The 14,320-nt window shown below is 34.7% G+C and overlaps 1 protein-coding gene across 24 annotated transcripts in view; it reads left to right on the top strand.

The window, feature by feature from the left end:
- LOC143191543 (uncharacterized) overlaps positions 1–14,320 on the top strand; it is a 544,206-nt gene that overhangs the window by 371,294 nt on the left and 158,592 nt on the right. The gene's annotated exons all lie outside the window — the stretch shown is intronic.

The raw sequence follows: 14,320 nt of genomic DNA, 5'->3' as shown, positions 1-14,320 counted from the left end.
AATTACGAACACAAATGACCTATAATGCAAACCCACTTTTCTTCTGTAGATTGTAAGAAGTAGTATTAATTGTATCATCTGGTTTCAGAGTTATACCCTTTTGATTCCGTCATATAGATAACTTTCCTTTTTCCCTAACGCCGATCGGTCTTGTGATGGTCGTTGATGGTTGTTCTTTAAGCAACTTATCAACCTATTATTTTGTGTACGTTTCCACTCATCAAACTATTAACTACAATTTCGGTCTCATGCAAGAAACATTTAATTATTGCCGAGAAAATAGAATAGTGTCATAATTTTCCATGTGTTTCACGATATTTGCCGTAGTAAATACATTGTTAATATAAGTTAACTTAAGTTAAATGAAAAATAAAGCAATAGATACCACAAAATATATAATTATGTCGAAATCGGTTAAATAGCAATGTCTTTTTTAAAGTATTTTTTACATTACTAATCGTTGCGGTCCAAAATACAACTTGTCTCTACAATAACTTAAATTTAGATATATATCTAGGAGGACACATCGGCCCTGACTTAGTCTCTGGTGTAATAATGTTTATGTATTGACATTTTTTTTTCTATTAAATGCATCTCACCACTGTCTCTGTTCTGTTCTAATGTTATCCAAGAATAGTATTACTTCGATATTGGCATGAGAATCGAGTCTGTCCTCATGTTTCCTTACAATTCCCTTAATTTCCTCAGTTATAGTCGGTATCTGAAGGCGTCGATGTAAGTAATGAGTTCTGTAGTATCTAGATGCACGTATAATACTTCTTAGGACTTTTTTCTGGAAAACTTGTACTGTATATATATTACTTTTCCCGAAACATTCCAATAATTGAATTCTGTATGTCCACATGGATTTGAACACTTTCATCCATAATATCAATTTTTTATGTACTCATAACTATGATATTATTTCAATTAACCAATATTTTTGTCTATATTTTTTCTCTCCAATTTTCTTTTCTACACATTCTTTCTTGCGAAGTTTTGCATCAAGATTGATTCCGAGATGTAGGAAGAACAAGTATCAACAATATTGTATTTGGTATTAGTTTGTAATCATATTCAATCAAGTATCACTGAATGAAATTGAAACTATATCCATTCAAATACTTTTTGTTCCCCCACTAATTTAATTATTATATGGCTATAGGATTTTTAGAAATCTACGATTCCAATTAATATAAATGTATTTCCATATGTATGCCTAATATAGTTTTTAAAGATTTAACATTCTGTTAATTATGAAAAATATATTATGAAAAACAATTTGTTTTCTTTTTAAATAGTTTATGTTTTACTTTATTATACATATTAACATATTAGAATTTTTAATGGTGTCTTTCAATGTACTTTAATATCTGCGTTCACATATTTATTATTATACTATACTTGTGTGTACACCAGTACAATCCCAATGAAAACTACTTAGCGTTGACGTAATGGTCGCCCGCTTCACGAATATTTATTTACACTATTCTAAGAGATCATTTAATCCAAGAGAATGCACTCAACGTTACATTAGAATGATAAATAACATTAATGACATTCGGTTTATAAAGAAAAAAGGCTTTAAACAAACCAGATTAGATAAGGAGAGTCGAAATAATAAACTTTGCGCCTATTTTTTCTCTTCTTTTTAATTTACGACTTAAATCTCGGAACTAATGGGCGTGATTATGTACTAAACTTTCTCCAAACACACTGTCCGTGTTGTAAAGTAGATAAACACGAAGATTTACCGACGATTTGAATTAATAAAGTATAATTTGCTACTAACCGGAATACGCTAATGATATTTTATTTATTTTTAATCCGATATAATAATTAACATTAAACATGGGATGATCTAAATGTAGAAGATTGGATTTTAAAAAATAAACAATATAATTTTAAGTAGTTAAATAGTGTTCTCTTGTGATTTTAACATACGAGAACAGTTTGACAAGTGAGTTTTTGTGGGAAAGATATTTTTTGGCAAAAATTCATTTTGTTTTCCAATATAATGTCCTATTAACTCAATATATTTAGTCTAGCGTTTTTCCCATTTTCCCATTCCTAATTCCATTTAAATTTCTTCCATATAATAGGCCTTCTTAATGTCCTTAAATTAGGTATTTCTTTAGGACCCAAATCTCTTACCACACAGCAATTTCTTCAGGTTTTGAAACAAAAAATTGTTGCTGGAGACTGGACAATATGTGTGAAGTAGCAGTTCATAGCTCAATTTATGAATTTTCGTAATGGTGACTATACACGTAAGCACACGTGTATTGGCTTGATGAAGCAACACATTTTCTTCGCCAAATACACTTGCTTATGCTTCAAACGAATATCAAATATCTCCAGAATCTTTGAATAACATTCACAGTTGAAATTGATGCGGCCCCACAGCATCAAGTCTTTTTTTGGTTTCCATTGTGTTTTTTTGCCCAAAAAAAATCCTTCATCAGCGCATGAATATTACATTAATGCCGTAAACACATTGTTGCCTTGATAATCCAATTAAAAATTTATGAAAAATACCCTTACGAAAATGTTCACAACTTTTTACACACGGTGAATTTTCAAGTCTCAGTACTCAGCTGGTATTTTAAGAAAGTGCTGCCCAGGTCAGGAATATAATTAGCAAATATATTGAATTCTACAATGGAAAAATTACATAAATAAATAGTTTGATGTTTTCTTTGTTCTATTTCAAGCAAGTTTCAGTTAGATACTTAGACTTCATATTCATTATAATTTCTAAATCCTCAAAATTACCCTGAGTTTCCAGAAGACTTCAAAAACATTCCTCTGTAGCAACTGTTGTCTGCTTGCTGACCATCGTTGGGCGTCAAATAATTTTTTGAGATAGGAATATCGATAGGAGTTAAAACAATCTTAAACCTAACAAATTTGTTATTTTAACTCAGTGATTATGTTCTTTAGAATGTTTACAAAAAGATCCTCTTAATGCTTTTAAATGTATCGGTCAAATCACTCGATGTTTATTCGTATTATATTTAATTCAACTGTTAAATGTTACTATTGAAAGTTGATGACCATGGAGACCCAACAAACTTACCCAGTAGTGGCTAGGGTGGTAGGCTTATTTAATTTGTTTCGTGCATGACGGTTTTTGTATAATAAATTCGTTGTGCTTGAAAATGTGATAACAGTTAAGAGCATGAAGCTGTAGGTAACTTTTCATTTATTGTTATTGGAAACAAGAAGTCAAAAATATATATTTAACTGAGGATTGTTATAATTGTAAATAATAAACTGAAATAAATTCCTGAATTAATTAATTAATCTGGACTTTACACTCAACTCTACTGTATTTTCTACAATGATTGAATACTATATATACTGTATATTCTTTTTGTAGCTTTTCATGTAATGTTCACGTAATGACTTTCATTCCAATATTCCTTCAGTTACTAATTTTTGAACTTTTTTAGTTAATTGATATGTTCCATGTTAAGTTTTTTTTTAAGTACCAAAATCAATAATCATGAGTTTTTTGCGACAGAGTTTTCAGTACTTTACTTTCAATATTTCTGACTCATTTTTTCTATTAAATAAGAAAGACATAACTAAAAATAATTGTTTATTATTCATTATTTGTACGATACTTCCGCAGGTCAGTGTCTTGGGATGGCTACTATTTCTGCTTTACAATTCTGATCCCAATAACAAAGGAAACAATACTTGGAACATTTGCTGACAACAGTCGTTATGGCAAAAGACATATCTCTACCTGCCACTATAGAACAAATACAAGTGACAATCAGTAAGATCCAGAAATGGACTAGAGCACAGAAAATAAATCAAAATCTGTTCATGTTAATTTTGCGTTGCAGAAAAGAAACAGAAACTTAATTTTTCACATAAGTAATAGATTATGTCCAGATAAACTTTAGTTGGTAAAAAGGAGACTGATTATGGGAACCTTCTCAAGCTGCTTGGCTCCATTCAGCGCTTTCTTATCAGTACAAGGCACTGGTGGGAAATCCATACCATTCTAGGAATGTTCGCCTGGTCGATCCGAATGTGTGTCTCTAGATGCGATTGTTTGTCCGAACACTCACTACTATTTTGTGGAAGGAATTCGCACGAGAACTGAAAGCACTGGTTGAAGAAATACTTGTTTATTTCGATATTCGTGTGGTCGACAGGAGTATTGACAGAATATTAGGTTAAGATAAAGGAAGTACGGTAGCGCTGTGGAAGTGGCACTTTTACAAGGGGGTAGAAAAAAGAAAAGAGCGCGAGACGTCGTCGTGGTGGTCTTTTATAGCCGGGAACCGCAGGGTACCAATCCACTAGCGTTGCCAACCTTTCAACTTGCTGTAGGTGAATGTGTAGTAAAGGGTCGTAGCGGTCGCTACATCACTCCCCTCCTAGTGGAGCTGCCGTGGAACGTACCTCTATGTGGTGCAGGTTTCGGAGTGCACCCGCAATTACGCAATGAATCGCCTAGGGACTGTTTATGAGGTGGGGATCCCAACTTGAGCAAGTTTTACAGGATCAGATGCCATCGGAGTTGTAGCAGGACGTCGTTCGTCTTGGGGCGTTCCGATTTGTTTGAGAGTACCTATAAGTGTGGTGTCTTACGTGTCCCGTTTCGTGATGCAAAGGTGTTCATGTGTTGATGTTATGTATGATGGGCGTCTGTGGTTTTCATCCATCAGGCTAGTCTCGTGGGATAACGTTGACCATGTGATGTTGATGGGTTCCATTCCTCGTGCTACTCTTCCATGCACGTGTCAAGCATCTGTCGAATGACTTATATTGAGCTGGTTTACCTATTAAGCACTTCGGGCTCACCAATTGTAGGAATGTTCGTCTGTCACTCACTACTATTTTGTGGAAGGAATTCGCATGAAAACTGAAAATACTGATTGAAGAAATACTTGTTTATTTCTATCTTAAATGATACATGTGTTCGACGGGAGAATTGACAGAATGTTAGGTTAAGATAAAGGAAGTACGGTGGCGCTGTTGAAGTGGTACTGTTACAAGGGGGTAGAGAAAAGAAAAGAGCGCGAGACGTCGTCGTGGTTTTTTTTTTGATAGTCGGGAACCGCATGGTACTAATCCGCCGGCGTTGCTAACCTTTGTCACTACGCCATATTCGATACTTAGATCCTCATGACGCAGTAATTTTGTTGTGTACTTAGGATGATTTTACTGCGAAATATTTATAATCATATTTTATTTAATTGTAAAAAGTGTCTTTGTTACCAACCAACTGTCAAATAATTATCTCAATAACTATCTGATCTTAACTGACGCGACTCTTATCTACAGACAAGTACAGGAGAATCAAGAGTTGGTAAAGAAAAATATAGCCGAAAGAAAAAAGAAAAAAATTACTGTTGTACAAAAAAACTTACGGATTTGTTTTGTTACAACAAAACAAGCATTTGTTTCGCTAAAGCAGTATTCCAGCCATTTCTTCCCAAAACGTCCGAACGACTTTCTTAGCGGCAATAAAACGAGTCAACACAACAAATATAGATATTTAGGCGATGCCGAGCAAAAGGTAACCGGAGAAAAACGTTGGCGGCGACACATCCACGCCATCAAATACACTGAACATTCTCGGCGACAATAAACCGTCCTGAAAACGGCCCTCATTCCGTCGCAAAATCCGACGTTAAACTTAATTAGATCGTCTACAGTTTCTCGCCTATAGGCAGCTCAGTTTAAATCGAACGTTCGCAATTCGAATAAAGTTATTTCGGGTCCTGAGTACATTTTTAACGAGAGTTTTTATTGAGTACGCGCTTTTACGAGCTTGGATTTATACAAATCGTATATCTCATCTCGAGAGAAAGCTTTTCAGACATCTGTCTTATAGAGTAAATTAATTTTCAAAGTATTTCACAATATGTTTTGTTTTTTTGTAAAAATAAACCATATATTAGCTCTATTGTACTTTTGAAGTTATTAAATTAAAATTAATTAAATTATTTTAGTGTGTCTTTTATTCAATCTCCGATTAGTTATGAATAAGGTGCAGGATTTCGTTTTACTTACTATTTACTATATTAGCAATTTTTACAAATATTAATCCTGTTATTTCTTTTTTTGGGCATCTTTTTGGAAAAGAAATTTGGAGAGTGATAAACATATATGCTAAATGTTACATTTGAGCACAAGGACGCACGTTAAGGTGCCAATTTTAATTCCCTATGATTTGCCATTTGTTAAACTTTCCAGTGGTTATTTATAGTTAACTGATATTTATTCTATTATTGTTTGATTAACTAATAAGCAGCTAGATCAGATTTTAGGGTTTCGCTGGATGGAGGTAGAACGAAAGGATACAGTGGTGTTTACATTATGTGGCCGATATTTATTGAAGTAATACAAAAATGTGGAGAATACAAAATAAATAAAACGGATGGCAGCGGTGTTACCTGGTGATGAGGCTTGGGCAGTCAATAGTGGCACGTCTGAACTTAACGCTGGTCGACAACGATATTTTATGTTATTTTTCAATAAATCCTAAAAAGGCTAACGCCATAATCACAAACATATTAAGCTCGCACACCGCATCTGTTACTTAACTAATTTAATCATTCAACATTCACTTTCTGGTTGTACTAATATACCTTGTTAATATGTATTAGTACTGTAATTCCGAGTCTCTGGATATTTTAAATATTTCTTTTACAATTCCATCTTCAGGCTAATTCGTTATTGTTGTATTATTGTATTAAGGACATGATCTGGCTACCAGGAATTACAAGCTGGAAATGGAGGGTCTAAATTCTCATATGGAATCATCATCTCGGCTACTGCAGTGACTTATATGATGATATTCGACTTGATTACTCGTCAATCAATAAAATCCATAAATTGTGACATATTAATGCCACGTAGGGCGTAAATCGGTAGTAAATCTGTAGTCTAGGTCCATTGTTTGAAGCCTATGTTAAACATTAATCTTAGTAACAAATACATTTAAAATGCCGTGTATCATAATGTTCTTTTTTCTCTCAAAGTGAATCTTTAAATCCATCTAATGAAAATAGCATTAAAAAATCCAAATATTCGTATATAATTTATTGATTCGTCAACAAAACCAATCACCATCACACACTGCTGTTGATGCAGTAGCAGCTTGTCTCTGTCGAGATAACTTGGTGTTTGTCAATCTCAAATCCTTTGCTATGTTTTCTCTCAAGATAAATCTCGATTATACTGAATTGACCATTGTGTCTAATATCCAGTGTTCATCCAAAGCTGAATGGATCCTGTATCCAAATCGCATACTTCGTTGATGTTCTTGTATCCGCCTACTTATCATCCTTCTAGATGCTCCTATGTACAATTTTGAACATTCATATACTCATACATATTTCTATATGATTAAGAACAGATTGGTTAATGTTATTCCATACAGTTATTTTACTTGAACTGGTCCTACTGATAACGTTAGTTTCGAACCACAATCTTCAGATTAAGGCTTATCGCCAGGGTCGGTGATTACCTTGGAAATCATCTTAGAAGGCGTCCAGTCTAACTCAGCTAAAATGATTGTTTCTATAGAATTCTAAACTTTGGCACCTAATTAATCATAAGCAAAAAATAATAGGAATAGAACCAGTAGGTGAAGCGTACTGTTGCACTATGGGCCCATACAGTCCCATTAATGGAAAAGTCCATTGGAAAGTTGAAAAAGGGTGTAAATTACAAGCGTACTGGGCAGTTGCCCGATATCCCTGTCAATTGTTCCTATTTACTTAAAAATTGGGTACTTTTTGGTTTATTACCAAATAAATCCAAGCTTCCAGTAAAATCTGAGGTGACGTGTTCAGAGAAAAAATGCCAACAACAAAAGAGAAGAAAAAAGAGAATAACGTAAGATTAAACATTTAGCACCATTTTCGTAAATGTATTAAAGCTCGAAGATGCTGGAAATACATCTTTAATCAAAATGTGAATACAGTGATTGTTTTTTACACAGTTAAATGTTCAAATAGCTTATATTTTTATGCCAAAATGAACATCTTTATCATTCACAACAACACAAGGCCTGCAAAAATTGTTCTAATCGTATATGATTATGCACAAAATCTATGAATTATGAAAAATTTTGAAGGAAACTATAATGACTTTAATTTTTTTCTTTTACTTGCCAATTATCGGTCCCTAAATAACAATATTTTTTATTACTCTTCGTGATTACACAATCTGCCCTATCGGCAATAAGTATTTCTTATGTCTTTATTATATATACATGGCATGTAGAAAATCACTTCATTAAGCATTCTTCTGTATAAAGTATTATCTTAATTAATTAGTCTTATTCTAAAGCTTATTCTAAAGTCTACATGTGTCCAGTAATCAGATCAGGTGGTGTTAAACGTTTTAATCTGCGCACTTCACTATCACTTCGCATATTTAGATGATTAACGAGTACATTGGGATGCACTGACACTCTTTCGAAGTACTTCACACGAACACGTTGAACTACACTCGTTATAGGTTCTAAATAAATATCGCGCTGTATCACATTATTTGAAATATAGTGCGGAACATCAACAATGGCACCCAACACCTTATTTTGAAACCGTTGAATGATGGATATATTAGATTTACTAGCGGTACCCCATAGTTGGATTCCATATGACCAAATGAGCTTGAGTATAGACTCATACAGCAATACCTTGGTATCTAATGATAATTTGTATTTGCGCCCGATGAGCCAATACATTTGATACAATTTAAGTCCAAGTTGTTTCCGTTTAGAGAGTATGTCCTTCTTCCAGATTAGGCGTCGATCTAAGTGCATACCAAAATATTTAACATGCTCTGCTTGGGGGAGTTGACGATGATTGATATTCACTGGTGGACATGTTCTTCTACGCAGGGTAAACGTTACATGCGTGGATTTTGTTTCATTGGCTTCAATGCGCCATGTCTTCAACCGTAATTGTATTTTCTCTATGTGGATTTGTAGGTTTATTGATGCTGTGATTGGATCTTGATCTCATGGGATGCCAAGATTGCTGTGTCGTTTGCGTATGTTGCCACAGTAGTTATTTTTGTGGTGGACAGAAATAATAATATATGATAGATATATTCTTCGAGAAAGACTTATTTTTAAATTGCAAGTGTGATTATTAAGATTTTAGTAGGAATAAAAGTACAACATATAAAAATTTGTAATTCGAATATTAAGTTAAACACTAATTAGGAGCGTTCCAAAACATTGACGTCACATTTGATCTATTTGGCATAATTATATTTCATAATTAAAAAATATGTTTTGTTTTACCAATTGGAGGAATAGATAAATAAACAAATTACACTGGGATTTATGAAGGCTAATAACCTAAATTTGAGTATTATCGATACATCTGACTATATTACATAACTTTAATTGAAATAGTAATTTTTAAAAACAGTAGTAGAACCATTATAGAATTGAAATAAGTTGGTATTCCAAATAGACTAGTCATGAAATTGGGTAGGGTATTGAAGAACACTGAGTAAAAATACTATCAGTATTACACCAGGCAAGAAAATTAATAAGTGCAGCTAGTAAGTCTAAATAGTACCCTTTTCTTTGGCCTGGAACCGGGAAGGCGAGTCCTGTTACGGATACCTGGTCGGGAAGACCCGCAGGAATAAGCGACTTGGACTGGTTATGTGGAGACTGCTTCTGGGCTACCCACTAAACCCCACCCTATCAGCTGATTCAATGACCCTAACTGATACTTCTTACTGTTATTAAGGAGGGTGTCCGTAACCGGTAACATCGTTAAGAGGCACAAGGGCCAGACAAGGACGTGGCATCGTTATCACATCACACAGCTTGCGGTACATGAGTTAATCGCTCACCGAAGAAGGTCCAGATGGGAACGGGGAGCACGACGGGGATATATCGGTTGTGATAGAATTAGTCTATGAAGAGCCGAATGACTTATTGGCCTAAAATATCGGCCAGCTCGGTAATACTATTGTCCTATTGATTGGTAATAATCTATTGTCCGAGAGACGAAGAATGGAGAAATATCTCGAGTAGAGCTCGAATATAAAATCGTGAACTTAGGGGACGTCTGTTTCACTATGAATTTGATTATTCCTATAGAACCAGGGGGTATTGATTATTCTCCTGATAATTTTGTTTTGAAAGACTTGAAGACGTTCCACCTGGCTAGGTGAGACGTATTTTAAATAGACATTGGGGCCGTATAGAACTGATCGAACCGACATCTTGTACAGGAGAGATTTTATAGAGAGAGGAAACCTGCTGGCCCGGTTGATAAGCGGGAACAGCAAAATAACAATACCTTGACCTTTATTTAGGGTCCTTTGAATTTGGGAATTCCACCTAAGCTTGCGATCGAAGACAAGACCGAGATAGGTAGCTTCTTCTGACCATGGGATTTCGGCGTTCTTGATTTTAAGACGCGAAATGCTCGATGCAAAACGCTTCTTGTGGAAGAAGATGGCCTGGGTTTCCTGTGGATTGACCTACAACCTCCAGAAATGTAACCACTGGACCGTCTCATCGAGTTGCTTCGGATGTGCGGTGCTACTCTTGAAGAAGCCAAATAGGCAGTGGCGTCTGCGTAAAAAGCTGCCTCAACTTGTGGTCTCCTAGGGATATCTGAAAGATAAATATTAAATAGAGCGGGTGCCAGGGCGGAGCCTTATGGAACTCCTGCGTCGATGGTTTTCCGGCTAGAGAGAATATCTTTAATCTTCACCTGAAACGATCGTCCTGACAAAAATTATTTGATAAGAGCTGTTAGGTCATCGGGTAGACCTAATCAGATGCATTTCGCCACTAAACCTTCGTGCCAAACCTTGTCAAAGACTTTCATTAGGTGCAAGAAGACCGCTCAAAGTCTTTCACGTCGGTTAAAAGCACAGTTGATTTTTGCAGCCAACCGATGGGCCTGATGAACGGCTGAGTTTTTGGCCTGGAACCCGAATTGCTCATCTGGAATGTTATTGTTTGTCTTTGTAAAATCATTAAGATCATAAAGAATTGCTCTTTCAGCAAGCTTGAAAATGGGACTTAGTAGGCTAGTAGGTCTGTAGTCAGAAGGTGATGACTTACACCTTTTTTTGGGGATAACTGCGATGAATGCATTGTACTAAACATATGACATACTAAATAGTACCCAATGATAGCACAATTTCCAATTGAGAACTGTAAGAATAGTGTTATTGAAATTATGTGGCCCAAATTTGCTAAGGTAATTCAAAATTGTATGGATGGCAAGATTGGTGAAAAATTTTATGATGATAATTTTAAGGTATAGATGCAAATTTAACACTGTTACCAAAATGTCTGCATTGCCTTGTAATATATGGGTAAGTAAAATACACAAAATGTAATTTTGCAGTTTATTTTAATAATAGCCTTACAAATGTATAAGCACTACACGCAACTGCAATTTTTCAGCAAATACTTTACAAAATCTGTGTTACCTCAAATTAGGTCTCTACTTGGGTACTTTTACTTTAGCTTGATAACATTTGTGTTCATATCGTGATCTGTATATAAGTATTTTTCGAAATGGTTAAAACTGTCTGTTTGACTGTGATGTTGATCAAATCACATTGTTCAATCAAATATGTATCAGTTATCCTTAACCTGGAAAAGCATTACTTATCGAACTATTTAATGTACAAGAAACCGGATAATTAATATTAGCTTTTTGTAACCTAACTTTTATGGGATCTGATTAACACCTGTTGAAGGCTTGATTTTTTTTTGTATTTTGAAAATATCTCTTGGTTGAAATATAGTTTACTATAGTTTATATGTAGTTTGCATGCACGCCCTGAAAAGTAATGGAAATATCAACTAGAAAACTGTAAATAACTTTTCCAAGAACTAGTTTTTCGATTATAACAATATATAGCCGGTTACCAGCACACCACGACAGCCGAACAATGTTTCATTTCCACTTACAACTTGTGGTACATATATTTACAAACGGGACCAGAACACAAGCAGCGGCAGTTCATGATCGGAAGATTTATCGCGCCGGTAAAATTAAAAATTCTCAATGTAGTATAAACCGTACCGCGTATAATTCATACCCGACGAAATGGGAAAATTTATACTGGCAATACGTTGCGAACGCGGGGCGGAAGGGGGCGGCGGCAATGGGGGGAGATATGAACGGGGGCCGGATGGCTAAATTTAGACTAACAGCGTAATACGTTCGAAGGCGGTCTTGAAATTTTCATTACCAACTATTACCAGACGGTTGCGGACGATGACGAAGGAAAAATAACAACATCCCGATACAATAAAGGTGCCCGATGATGTATCTTTATGGCGCGAATGAAGCGTTTTCTTTTATTAAGTTCGGAATTTTCATCGCTTAAGCCGTTTTGGGTTTTAATTAAAAATATAAACTTCGGAGCCGCTGCGAGTATTAAGAGTAACATCAATTTATAATAAATTATTTAATAAAGGCTCTTCGTTATTTTGAATTATCGCTAATTAATTATCTTGCGGGGATGGTGTTTTCGTTCCAATGCCGTCACTTTATTCTATAGGGTGTATAGAGTGTTTCGTTAAACTTCGAGAAAATATATTATGGTGTATACATTTAAACCCCAAAAATGTATATCAGTCAATAAAGTGAATGGATCATTACAAAGGTGTACAAAATTAACTGGAAATAAGAAACTGCAATTCGGTCAATGCAATATACGAGCAATATCAAGGCACTGGTTTCATTCTAATGACTCTGAGGAAACTACCTTTCGTCGATTTTTAAAAATTTTTCAAATTTTATTACATCTTATGCTAGATATACCCTAATTTACAAATTATTTAATTACTAGTGTTCCGTTTTACTGACATAATTACAAGAGTACAAGTTACAAGTTTATCCTGCAGTTATTTCTTAGTTGTGTAGCGATAGTTCGAATCGAAGGTCTTGTTTTTCCATATTTGGATTACTAGTCGGTTTAGTATTTTTTTTCAACCTCATGCATAAATCAATCTATTCCGGCTAATCAGTATAGTTCTTTGATTTCAAATCTAGTGTGTTCTGATTTTATTTAACATGTGGTTCTGAAAGTAAAATTTTCCATCTCACATTATATCGTAAATATAATGTCTTTCAGTTTCCCACTTGCTACTGACCTCACCGCTTGAGCTATCCTGAAGTGACTGTTTCTGCGTTATATCAGCATAGCATCCATGTCGAGTTCGAAGGCGATCTAATGGAAGATTAGTACACGTTTGTATAATCATATCTGGACAATTTCATTTCCATTACTCCTTGATTATCCTGATGCATTAAGTTTTTCTATCCTATAACCTTTTAGTTCTCTAAATAAGTTCTCCTTTCTTCGGAAATATATTGGGCCTTTGTTAGTTAAAACGGTCACACGTTATAGTTTACACTACTGCTTTTAAATATCATTAACAAAATATAATTTTAGGGTAAAATGATGTGGCTCGGTGAATGGAGGTAAAACGAAATAAAACAGTGGTGTTTACATAATATGACCGTTATTTATTGGCAATATAAAAAAAATGTGAAAATACAAATAATAAAACGGATGGCAGCGGAGTTACCTGAAGACGAGGCTTGGGCAGTCGATGGTGGCACGTCTTAACCAAACGAGGGTTGAGCACTGAATGACCGAAATACCCTTCAATAATATCCCAGATAAACGTCTCGGGGTTGCCGCCAGCTATTCGGTGTCGGGTTCCAATTGGCACCCCGCCCGTGTTCAACATCTGGGATTATATTTCTGGGTATTTTGTAGACCGTTATTCCACGATGTAAAATTCGACATGCCTCAATTCGCTACATAATTAACAACCTTTCACAACAATCACTTATATTGGATTTCACAAGAAAGTATTGATTAATTGTATACAATTCTAATATCTCACCAGTGTGCAGACCATCAACAGTGGTCAGTAATGGTCCCAGGCCAGGTTATTTCTAGTTGTTAAGAGAACTTAAGAAAAATCTCTTTCCATAACAAAACTTCTTACTATAGTATCCTAAATTATTATAAAAATAACCTAGATAAAAATATAAATATCTGAATATGCAAATTAAAGCACAGAAATATATTCTCTAATGTATTCGATTTGTTTTGTATACCTCAGAAAAATTTAATATGGAAATATCCTATGTAAACCTAAAGGTTGTGACAAAATAGAGAAACGTTTAATAGTAAATTTGTTAATGGTGCTGAAATAATTTTGTCATGACCTGAAGTCTTTCAGCTTTTGGAAACTAATTTCCTAACGATAGTGATGTTTGTTGAAACTAACAAATTTTTGTGTTGACAATTTTTGAACGATGGT

Source organism: Rhynchophorus ferrugineus, unplaced genomic scaffold (genome assembly GCF_030347505.1).
Source record: "Rhynchophorus ferrugineus isolate W39M unplaced genomic scaffold, kcgeb_rfMv2 rfM1, whole genome shotgun sequence".
Classification (NCBI taxonomy): Eukaryota; Metazoa; Arthropoda; class Insecta; order Coleoptera; family Curculionidae; genus Rhynchophorus; species Rhynchophorus ferrugineus.
The sequence above is the reverse complement of the archived record's forward strand: the minus strand, read 5'-3'. Positions and strand labels throughout refer to the sequence as shown.